General features: G+C 51.7%; 1 pseudogene; it reads left to right on the top strand.

Moving 5' to 3' along the window:
* Nucleotides 1–7,920: 7,920 nt before the first annotated feature.
* On the top strand, nucleotides 7,921–11,095 carry LOC121852826 (annotated as a pseudogene).
* The last annotated feature ends 276 nt before the right edge of the window (nucleotides 11,096–11,371 follow it).

Consider the following 11,371-nt stretch of genomic DNA (forward strand, 5'->3'; position numbering starts at 1 on the left):
TAGCTGATGGAAGTTGCCAGCGAGAATTTCATCATCGCTTGCGGCTGGGTTGGCATCGTCCTCCACTCTTGGTTGACAGAGGAGGTGTTCAGGATGGTCTACAGAATCCCATGTCAGAGAATGAGGAAGTTTACCGCAGCCTTCTCTCCGAGATATGGAGAGCCATACGGAGCTGCAAAGATGGGCGTTGGTCAGGAGTTGCTGTGGAGATGGAGTGTGCCTCAGTAATACCCGATCACAAATCACTGTTTAACTCGATCAAGAAGTTACTTTTAGTGCAACACCATCATTAGGGGTGTTGTACAAATGCCATTTTCAAAAAATTATATGAAGAGTGATATCGCCTACTTTTTTACGTAATAGTTATCTTTTTACATATATCTGGATTTAGCGCGTTCTAAAAAAACACGCAGTAACGGAGGCCTGTGAACTCCTCCCTTGAAACTACAAAGGCAAAAGGACCACCCCCTGCTGCTTCGGCAGCGTCCCGAACACAAAGGAGACAGGCATCGTGGAGGTTACTTACTCACAAGTCTTTGCTTGAAAAGTTGTAATGTTTGGATTGACCACCACCGCGTAGGAATATTTTCCAACATTATGGTATTAAACGTTAGTTTGATGATAGAATGTGCTGTTATATGATGGTGCAGCCCAGGAGCAAAAGGTTTTTATAATGACTATTTGGCATAAATCTTGACTTTAAGCTTTCATGACTGCAGGAATTCATATTCTTGGGTCTTTCGGTAAAGTCAAAGAAAAAACTACGTTTCGATCACAACACAAGCCATCGTCATCAGGAGGAGAAAAGAGGGGAAAGCTGCTGAGGCAGACTGTTTTAAAGTTTAAAATCGTGTAGCCCAAGGGTCATAAACGACGTGGGCAGGGCTAGTGTTGTTAATGTAACCGGACAGTTGTGGAGGCTGCTCGCCTCTGTCTCCATCGTCCCCTCCGTATCATTACCCCCTTGCTGTCTGGTGGGGTCCGGACTTTCGTCCCCCATCTGCTCCCTATCCTGTACCCCCGTGAGTGCTGCGGATCGTGTGTGCATGCTCCCCCTGCGCTGATGTTGGCCGCGGAGCGCAAGTTGCCGCCGCCGTGCGCGCGAGATAAACAGCACGACAATGCGCAGCCGATTACGCGCTCGAGCCGCGGGGTTGGGGGTCAGGGGCCCACCACCGCGCCGCACTTACGCAAGTAACGAGCACACGCACGATCGCACAAAGCTAACAGCTTCAATGCGCACAGCGGTTTCGCACACGCGAGCGGGGCACACGCCGACACAACGACTCGTCCCCTCCCGCACTCGCACGTGTACGTCAACACAAGTATCGTACAAGGACGATTCTCCTCTCACACGGCTGCGTAGGCACGCAAACACACAAAAGCGCTCTCCCTCCTCCTCTTCTCGCTCCCCCCGGCCGTGCGATCACAGCGCGCTCCGGCGCCGCGGCTCGCGGGTTCACCGTGTGCGGCTTGCGGGTTTTACCGAGCGCGGCGTGCACACACGCGAGCGACGCCCACGCTCGAGCGAGAGCACGTAAAACCCCCTCTTGCGCGGCCGCGCGTTTATACAAATACACTGTGCGCTCCCCGGGCGTCAACACACACACCTCCGTACCCGCACAATCGTACAGAGACCACGGCCTTTACGCATACAACGACCACACACCCGCGAATGCAGCGCACGCTAATACCACGTGCAAAAATACCCAACAACACGGTTTTATTACTACGCTCGAGATTTTATTAGCCCTTGTTAACCAACCGAGCCACCCGTGTGTGTGTGCGGGCCAGCAAGGCGCTTCTAACCCACACTCTGGTGGCGTGCAGCCCTATTCTATGCTGCGCTCTCTGTTAAACTGCTTTCCTCTCGTCCTTACCCCGAACTAACCCTTCTCCTACGGATCCTACTCTCCGCTCTGAGGTGTTGTAAGGCGCGTAATACGATACCGTCTGTAGTCCTTGGTGGCCTTGCGGCGCTCAGATCGTCCTGCAGACAATCTAGCGGCTCGCCCGATGACTCCTTCGTCGCTGACTCCGTGTCAAAACTCCAGAAGAAGAGAGACTCCCCTACTCTGCCCTCCGTCTTTTATACTATTCACATCAAAGGCTAGGCGCCCCCGTCCCAACCGCCTTGGTCTCTCGACCAATCCTGAGCCTAGGATTTCCCGCCCTTTTGACCTTTGGTCCTGATCCCAGCTATCCGCCTTGCTGACCCGTGTTTGTGTTTGTATGCGTTTCTAACTGCGGGGCTCTCTGAGCTCGCCGTGGTCGTGCGATCTCAAATCCGCCCACGGCGCCGCAGTGTTACTTGGCCTGGGAAGGGTCCTGTCAATTCCCTGGCCCTGAGAAACCGTGGGGTAACCCCCCGAGGGGGCCCTCGGGTGAAAACTCAGGGTAGGTGACCCGACCACGAGGCCCTACGTGGGTGCGGGTGCGTGCTTATGTGGGGGGGTGATGGGGGAAGTGCGGTGGGGGAAGCCGGGCGGCTCCCTGGCTCGGCAGAGCGGCCCCGTCGCTGTGCACCACACAGTGGCCTCCACGACGAGGGCGTGGAGGTGGCTATGTTAATGTGAGAGATTAGCATGTTAATGTGAGATATTATGATAATGTGAGAGATAATCATGTTAATGGCAGATCGCAGAGCAGCAATGTCGAGCTCGGCGTGCGAGGTGGCTGTGTTAGTGTGGGAAATTTAACCTGACCACCGAGCTCGACGACGCTAACTGACTGGATAGCTGGCTGACTATCCAGCAGTGGCGGCGTCGGGCGATGACAAGCATGGCAGCAGCAATGGCGACGACGAGGACGACTTCCACGGCGAGACGACCCTGATTCCCACGGACAGCCACCAAACTCCCTCTCTCGCCCCCTTTTATCCTCCCGCTGATCTGGTCCCCCCTGGCACGCCCCCCTTCTCGAACCTTCCAGCTGGTTCTGGGAGCTCAAAGATGGATCCCTTCCATGACCTTTGCCCAGTTATTATTCCTTCCATGACCCTTGCCCCAGTTCTTCACCTTGGGTGGGTACACCCGTAATTGCTACTTCTAGTCGCCAGTCGGCGCTGCTACACTAAACTTGCATGGACAATGTTGTTGGTGTTCTGATGATAATAATTTTGGATGTTGGCAGAAGTTGAGATTAAAGTTGCTTAGATTAAAAACAGGTTTCTGTGTGCTTCTTTCCTAAACTTGTGCATCATTGTCGTAATAACGAACTGTATCCTGCGGCGAGATCCGAATCCCGAGACCTGACACAATTGCACACGTAATTGTTAAAGCGAGAACCATTAATGTTAACGCAAGAAGCGTACAAGTTGAAGCGAGAATCATTGATATTATCACGATTGGTGATACATACCCCTAGACAACAGAGAGCCAATAGTACATTTTTATTTCGTTATTTTACCTATATTTTATTTTAATAATTTTTATCACAATAGACAACAGGGAAAAATGTGATATGGTCTACGACCCCCAGGAACAGGTTTGTAGATTTGCTGAGCATTTCTGCGAGGTCTTAGGGGAGGGAAATCCCTCAGTGTGGAAAACATAATTGGGGAAAATGTGGATGACCCTGCTGAGGCTGTCGTGCCTCATATATTGGAAGAAGTCGTCATCTTGATTTGATGCTTTCGTGACTGCAGGAATCCATACTGTTTGGTTATTTCGGTAAAATCACCAGCAATTGTCATCAGGTGTTCAGCTGATGACGATTGCTTGTGTTGCGATCAAAACGTCGTGATTTATTTTGTTTTATTTCCACCTACGTGACTTTACCGAAATTACTAAAAATATAGAAGAATCTTATTGGTTATTTCGGTAAAGTCACGTAGAAGGGAAATAATAAATAATAAAAATAAAACATCATAAAATAATTCTCACGACGTTTCGGCCACAACGCAAGCAGCCGTCCTCAGGTGAAGAATGAAACACCACCAAGCTTCGAGCGTATATTTAAGCTGGGTTGGAGGGGGAAGAAGAGCGCCTTGACAAAATAATTTGCATATCAAGCGGAATTTAGCATATTTAGAGGAAATGCGTAGGAGGTGGGGGGAGGGTTTCAAACTCATATTATGCCCATGCATTATGCAGGATTAGCAGCATCAAAGGGAGGGGATGAGGGTAGCATTAACAAAGGGAAGGAATGTTAATAGTATGTAGCTGCAGTTACTAAACAACCATGTAAAAAACGAAAGTATGAACTACATAGTATCATTAGTATACTAAATATACTCTCCAATAAGCTGAGCTACTAACAGTAAGTAATACATTACAATTCTACGTCGCAAAAAATATAATATGCTTCCAGCTAAACTTTTTTCTCTTACATCACACGTGTCTACCCCGTACTATTTACTACCATAGACAAACCCAACATTAAATTACATACTGTATTACTATACACCACTCTATACCTTGGCGTACGTGTTTGAGTTCACTGGCAATGTGTTCCTGGTCGAAGATGCATTGGGCTCTATGGTATAGAGTCTTGATGAGGGAGTTCTTCTGGGATGGATGGTGGTGGAAATCCGGTTTTAGGTAAGCATCCGTATTGGTGGCTTTCCTGTAGACAGAGTGGCTCATTGAACCATCAGGTCTCCTTTTAATTAGGACATCCAAAAAGGGTAGCTTGCCATCTTTTTCGACTTCCATGGTAAATCTGATGGCTGGGTGTATGGAATTGATGTGTCGAGGAATTGGTCTAGAGCAGGCCGGCCATGTGGCCAGATGACAAAAGTGTCATCTACGTACCTCTTCCATAAGGTCGGGCGTAGAGTGGCAGTCTGGATGGCGTCAGTCTCAAATTTCTCCATGAAAACTTTGGCTACAACCCCAGACGACCTGCTTGTCAGTTTTGGTGTGGTTTCCTTATTCACCAAAGTTCCTGTACCTGACACCATCGCAATCATTGAAATCTTGGTTCATCAAGGACTGAATACTGGGATACCCCCCCCCCTGGTGAGACACTGCTTAACCAATACATACTTCACCTCGAATGGAACTTTCTACAAACAAACTGAGGGCACCCCAATGGGTCCCCCCCTATCTCCGGTTGTAGCCAACGTTTTCTTAAACAAGAGTATGCACAGAAATGGGCACAGGTGGTGCATCAGCCAGTCATCTCAGTTAGACCCATGGCACCTACTGGGTCTGCCCCGACGAGCGGGAGTTCGAAACTTCACGTGGCCTCAAGGTGCACATGGCCTGGCGCAAGCGTCGTGGTGACGTCACCGCCACTTAGTGTTGTTGTTGTGTGGGGGAGCGGTAGTGTAGCAGTTAGCGCTATGCTGCGCTGCGAACCCGGTGACCCGAGTTCGAATCACGGCCAACATCGGTGATTTCGATTATCTAAACTGGCCCTGAGCCTCCGCTAGGTCGACTCAGTCTCAAATGAGTACCTGGTGCGGGACGTAAAATCATCACCGCTGGGGAGACAAAAGGGACCAGGTGCTGACCACCCACCCCTTCGTGTGCCATGCCGGCCTTCATAGGTGCTCGCTAACAGCGCTTGCCCCAACAGTCTGTTACAGGCTACATGGGGGATCTTTGTTGTACGTGTGTGTGTGTCTATGTGTGTGCAGATCAGATCCGTTCAATGAAGACTTGAAGGACAGAACTACACACACACCCACACACGCACACACTCATCCACACACTCACACACTCACCTACACACTCACCAATACACTCACTCACCCACTCACTCCTCACCCACTCAGCCAAACACCCACTCACTCACTCACCCACTCACTCACCCAACCACTCACTCACCCACTCAGCCAATCACCCACTCACTCACCCACTCACTCACCCACTCACTCACTCACCCACTCACTCACCCACTCAGCCAATCACCCACTCACTCACTTAACCACTCACTCACCCACTCACTCACCCAACCACTCACTCACGGGGGCAGTCACGTGCGGTAAGGCGAGGCAGGGGAGGCAGAGCCTCACCTGTCAAACTACAATGAAAATAGCTTTACTTCAAGTAAAAAAGAATAATAAAATTGAATAAATTGGAAGATTTCCACACTAATCTGTGTTATGAATATAATTTCTGTATGAATCCAATAATTTTCATAGTCAAAATCGCCAAATTTGCCGAGCTCCACTGCAAATACAGGGAGAGACGAGAGGTGAGGCAGCGACGAGCTCAGCCTCCCCTCTGATTGCGCAACCCCTCAGAAACTGGATGGAGCGCGGGCAATAAGCGCGTGCCTGTTACTATCTCAGTATGTCACCAAGGTAATGTTTGTAGACCCCTTCAGAACCGCCCCCCTCAGTCAGGACACGCCCCCTCAGTGAGGACACACCCCTCAGTGAGGACACGCCCCCTTCAGTGTGTAAATCTGGCTTGATACGAGCCAGTGCCTCCCCAGCCATTGACCTCACCGCACGTCACTGCTAAATATCACCACTAAGGGAGACAAAGGCGGTTGGGCGTGGTGCTGCTGGCCACCCACCCCCTCGTGTGCCACAGTGCCGGTCCTTCATAGGCGCTGCTACTTCTCGCTACTAACAGCCACTTGCCCCGGCAGTCTGTTACAGGCTACACGGGGGATCTTTGTCTTTCTTGTTTGTGCGCGCGCGTGTTGACTGTGACGTCACACGTGGGAGGTCTGGACCAAGTTGGAAATGGAGGAGCACGTGACCCGAGTAACGTTTAAAAGGGGAGACGGGGGAGAGGATTCCAGTGACTCGGTGACCAACGCTGAGCACCGACAACCTCCGATTAGCAGGACGCTCAGCTGCTACGTACGGTGGAACGAAAGAAAATTCAACTTACCGTACGTATAAAGACTCACACGGAGATCCATAGACTCATCACACCAGACCCTAAGACTCATCACAAACATACCCATAGACTCACACAGAGATTCCCATAGCCTCACACAGAAACCCATAGATTCCTCACACATAGACCCATATATTACTCACAGAGACTCAAAGACTCACGCAGAGGCCATAGACTCCTCACACAGAGACCCATAGACTCACAAAAAGACCCATAGCCTCACATAGAGACGAGTCCACTCACACATAGACCAAAGACACACACATAGATCAACAGACTCACACTGGGACCCGTAGACTCACACAGACCCATAGATGTACACAGAGATCCATAGCCTCACACAGAAACTCATAGACTCACACGTAGACCCATAGACTCATTACACATACACCCACAGACTCACACGTAGACCCACAGACTCACACTGGGACCCGTAGACTCACACAGACCCATAGATGTACACAGAGATCCATAGCCTCACACAGAAACCTATAGACTCACACATAACCCAAAGACTCACACAGAGACCCGTAAACTCACATGAAGACGAGTTGACTCACACATAGACCCGCGGACTCACGCAAAGGCCATATACTCCTCACACAGCGACCCATAGACTCACAAAACGACCATAGACTCACAAAGGGACCCGTATAATCATATAGACCAACAAACTCATACATAGATCCACAAACTCACACAGGACTCGTACACGCACACAAAGATCCATAGCCTCACACAGAGATCCATAGACTCATACAAAGATCTATAGCCTCACACAGAAACCCGTAGATTCCTCACATAGAGACCCATATTACTCACAGAGACCCACAGACTCAAACAGAGACCCACAGACTCACATAGACCCATAGACTCACAAAGAGACCCGTGAACTCACATTGAGACGAGTAGACTCACACAAGGACCCACAGCCTCGCACAGAGACGAGGCGACTTACACATAGACCCACATTTGTGATGGGCAGGGCGCTTGTGAAAAAGAGCTACTATATAGCAGCTCATTATACCTTACTTGGTAAAATAAAATAATAATTCGTGTTTAAATCCATCCTGTACACCCGGCGAGCTAGTTAACATCTCCCCACTGCTGTCCCCAGATGTCCATCTCGGCCCTGCCGCTGCTGCTGCTGCTGGGGTGGTGGTGGTGGGAGCCCAGCAGGAGAGGACCATCTGCGCGGGCATCAACGGGATCCCCGGTCAGCCCGGAGCCCCGGGGCAGCACGGGACCCCTGGGGCCCCCGGGAGGGACGGCAGAGACGGTGAGGGGTCGGGTCCCAGAGACCCCCCACGGTGCGCTCGTGGTGCGACGCGATCACTCGCTCGCTCACTCGCTCACTCAATTGTTCACTTGCTCACTCATTTGTTCACTCGTTCACTCACTCATTCACTCACTCAATCGTTCACTCGCCATGTCATGCACTCGATCGTTCACTCACTCATTCTCGTAGGAGAGTGTCTCGTGTGGAGTAGAGTGAGATGAGAGGGAGAGGCAGGAGAGTGCGTGGAGGGGAGTAGAGTGAGATGAGAGGGGAGAGGCAGGAGAGTGCGTGAGGGGAAGTGAGATGAGAGGGAGAGGCAGAGAGTGCGTGGAGGGGAGTGGAGTGAGATGAGAGTGGAGAGGCAGGAGAGTGCGTGGAGGGGAGTAGAGTGAGATGAGAGGGGAGAGGCAGGAGAGTGCGTGGAGGGGAGTGAGTGAGATGAGAGGGAGAGGCAGGAGAGTGCGTGGAGGGGAGTGGAGTGAGATGAGAGGGGAGAGGCAGGAGAGTGCGTGGAGGGGCGTGAGATGAGAGGAGAGAAGTAGGAGAGTGCGTGGAAGGGAGTGGAGTGGAGAGGAGAGAGTGCGTGGAGGGAGTAGAGTGAGATGAGAGGGAGAGCAGGAGAGTGCGTGGAGGGGAGTGGAGTGAGATGAGAGGGGAGAGACAGGAGAGTGCGTGGAGAGGAGTAGAGTGAGATGAGAGGGAGAGGTAGGAGAGTGAGTGGAGTGAGATGAGAGACAGGAGAGTGCGTGGAAGGGAGTAGAGTGTGAGATGAGAGGGGAGAGCAGGAGAGTGCGTGGAGGGGAGTGGAGTGAGATGAGAGGGGAGGCAAGGAGAGTGCGTGGAGGGGAATGGAGTGAGATGAGAGGGGAGAGGCAGGAGAGTGCGTGGAGGGGAGTAGAGTGACATGAGAGGGAGAGACAGGAGAGTGCGTGGAGGGGAATGGAGTGAGATGAGAGGGAGAGGCAGGAGAGTGCGTGGAGGCGAGTGGTGTGAATGGAGAGTGGCTTGAGAGCGGACGAGCCATGCTTTGTTCTTCTCGCAGGCGTTACCGGAGCACCCGGAGCCAAGGGAGACCTCGGGGCTCGAGGCTTGACTGGGGACCCAGGTGGGACTGTGACACTGACTCGTGTGCTCCTAGCAGCTGATTCTATGTATTTATTTTATTACCAAGTAATCCTCACTGAGCTATGCGTAGTGGCGTAACGTGCGCAGGGTTTGCAAACAGCAGTTGCATTCATGTACGGGGTTGCAAACAGTGAGGTCAGCTCAGGACGAGCAGGTGCAGGCGGGTGGCCTGGGAGACAGCAGACAGAGAGACGCCACAATTAGGGAACGAGGCAGTGATTGGCTGGCTGCAAATGCCAACGCGGTGTAGGTGCCAAGGAGGCGAGAGATAGTGGCGATGAGGGTGAGAACACGTGCAAGAGACGCTGTCTTAATGAGGGTCATCTGAGGGCACTTAATGAGGAGGGGGATATAAGGGGAACTTGTGAAGCAGTTGGTTGGAGATGAAGCAGTGAACAGTATTCAAGAGAAGTCCGGGACCTTGCCCTCCACACCTCGTCCTCCCCAGAGGTGATGGCTGATCCCCCGCTGGGGGACAGGGCGAGACACGCTAGCAGTGGAGAGGCTAGCGGAATCTTGAGTCTGAGTGTGATAGGCTATAGCGGGTGAGAAGCTAGCAGAGTGTACAGAGAGAGAGTCCGTGACAGGCTAGGAGAGCGGGGAGTAACAGGCTAGCGGAGGAAGAAAGAAAGAGTTCGCTACAGGAGTACCTGGTGTTGAACGTGAGGAGCATCCGTGTGGGATGCTGCGAATAAAGTAACTCAGGAGAAAAAGATACGAAGTTTTCCGCGTGAATAAACACCACACGACATATGGAGCTCTTGTTCAGAAGCGACCTGGCCACATTAATGATAGCTCGACGAAGTGGACTTATCATCACGTGGACATATATTCAGCTAAATACATGTCTACATGTGGAGGGTGAAATCGGAGGACCCAGTGAAAAATCCACGCATGCAAACTCCAAATAAACAGCTGGCGTCAGGAATGCGATCGAGCGCACGACCTCCTGTAAACCAGGTGAGGTAGTTAACATCTAGCCACCGACAGGCTGCATGTGCCACGAAGCGATGTATCACTTCTCCTATACTTTTTTACGTGAAGTTAAAAGACACCAATTGTGCAGGTTTGGCTCACCGTCATCAACATGGATGCAGAATTGCCCCATCTCTCGTTTGAGAGTGGGGATAAATACACTAAAATCCCCGTATAGCCTTATCAGACTGTTGTGGCAAGTGCTGTTAGTGAGCACCGATGAAGGCCGGCATGCCTTTGTCTCCCAAGTGGCGTTGTGTACACATTGCACCAGGTAATCATTTGAGGCTGAGTCGACCTAGGGAAGGAGTCCAGGACTGGTTCAGATATTCGTCTCTGCCTGGTTCATAGCGCTAACGCTACACTACCGTGGGGTGACACACCACATGCACACGCCGTGCGTTTGGACCGTGTTGTCCGACTAGGTCTGCCAGGAAAGCTGGGCCCTCTTGGCCAACCAGGGCGCGCGGGGACTCCGGGAGTCCCAGGTGAGCAGGGCGAAAGAGGCGAGAAAGGCGAGCGGGAGAGAGCGGCGTGGGGCCCAGGTCGGCCTTCTCTGCGAAGGTCGGCGCTTACACGCCGGCGGCCGGCTCCCCGTGACGTTCAACGTCATCATCACCAACCCGCAGGGCCACTACAACCCCGGCACGGGGAAGTTCACCTGCGCCATCCAGGCGTCTACTATTTCACGCTGTACGCGCACCCCGGTGAAAAGCACCTCGTGTTATGATCATGAAAAACGGGAAGGTCATCTCTAAGGTATGTGGTATAAATTCAACGCAATAAGTGGCAGCGTCGTGCTGAGTCTCAAAGCCGGGACGAGGTTGGCTGGAGATGGAGGCTCCGTACATTAATTTTACTTGACGCGCACAGAGACGCCGTGTTCAGCGGCTATATCTTGTACTCCGAGTGAATCGTTTTTGTTTCCATCGGCGCGTCTGGGAAACAGATTGGGAACACATTAACACACGCATATGCACCCCCCCCCCCCCCCGTGATAAACAAAGCTTTTGGGCAACATCTCAGAAAAATACCCCAAAAATCTGCAAATATACTCAGCTTGCCCAATGCTGTGGTAATGACTGTAAATTTTCGGATGTGAGATGTTCTCACCAGAGGAAAAATAGGCCCGCACTTTTTCTCAGCCACCTCTCTCCTTGTCAGCCAGGGTGTCTGGGCGATTATGAAT

This window comes from Callorhinchus milii, unplaced genomic scaffold, assembly GCF_018977255.1.
Source record: "Callorhinchus milii isolate IMCB2004 unplaced genomic scaffold, IMCB_Cmil_1.0 Scaffold1444, whole genome shotgun sequence".
In the NCBI taxonomy this organism is placed as follows: Eukaryota; Metazoa; Chordata; class Chondrichthyes; order Chimaeriformes; family Callorhinchidae; genus Callorhinchus; species Callorhinchus milii.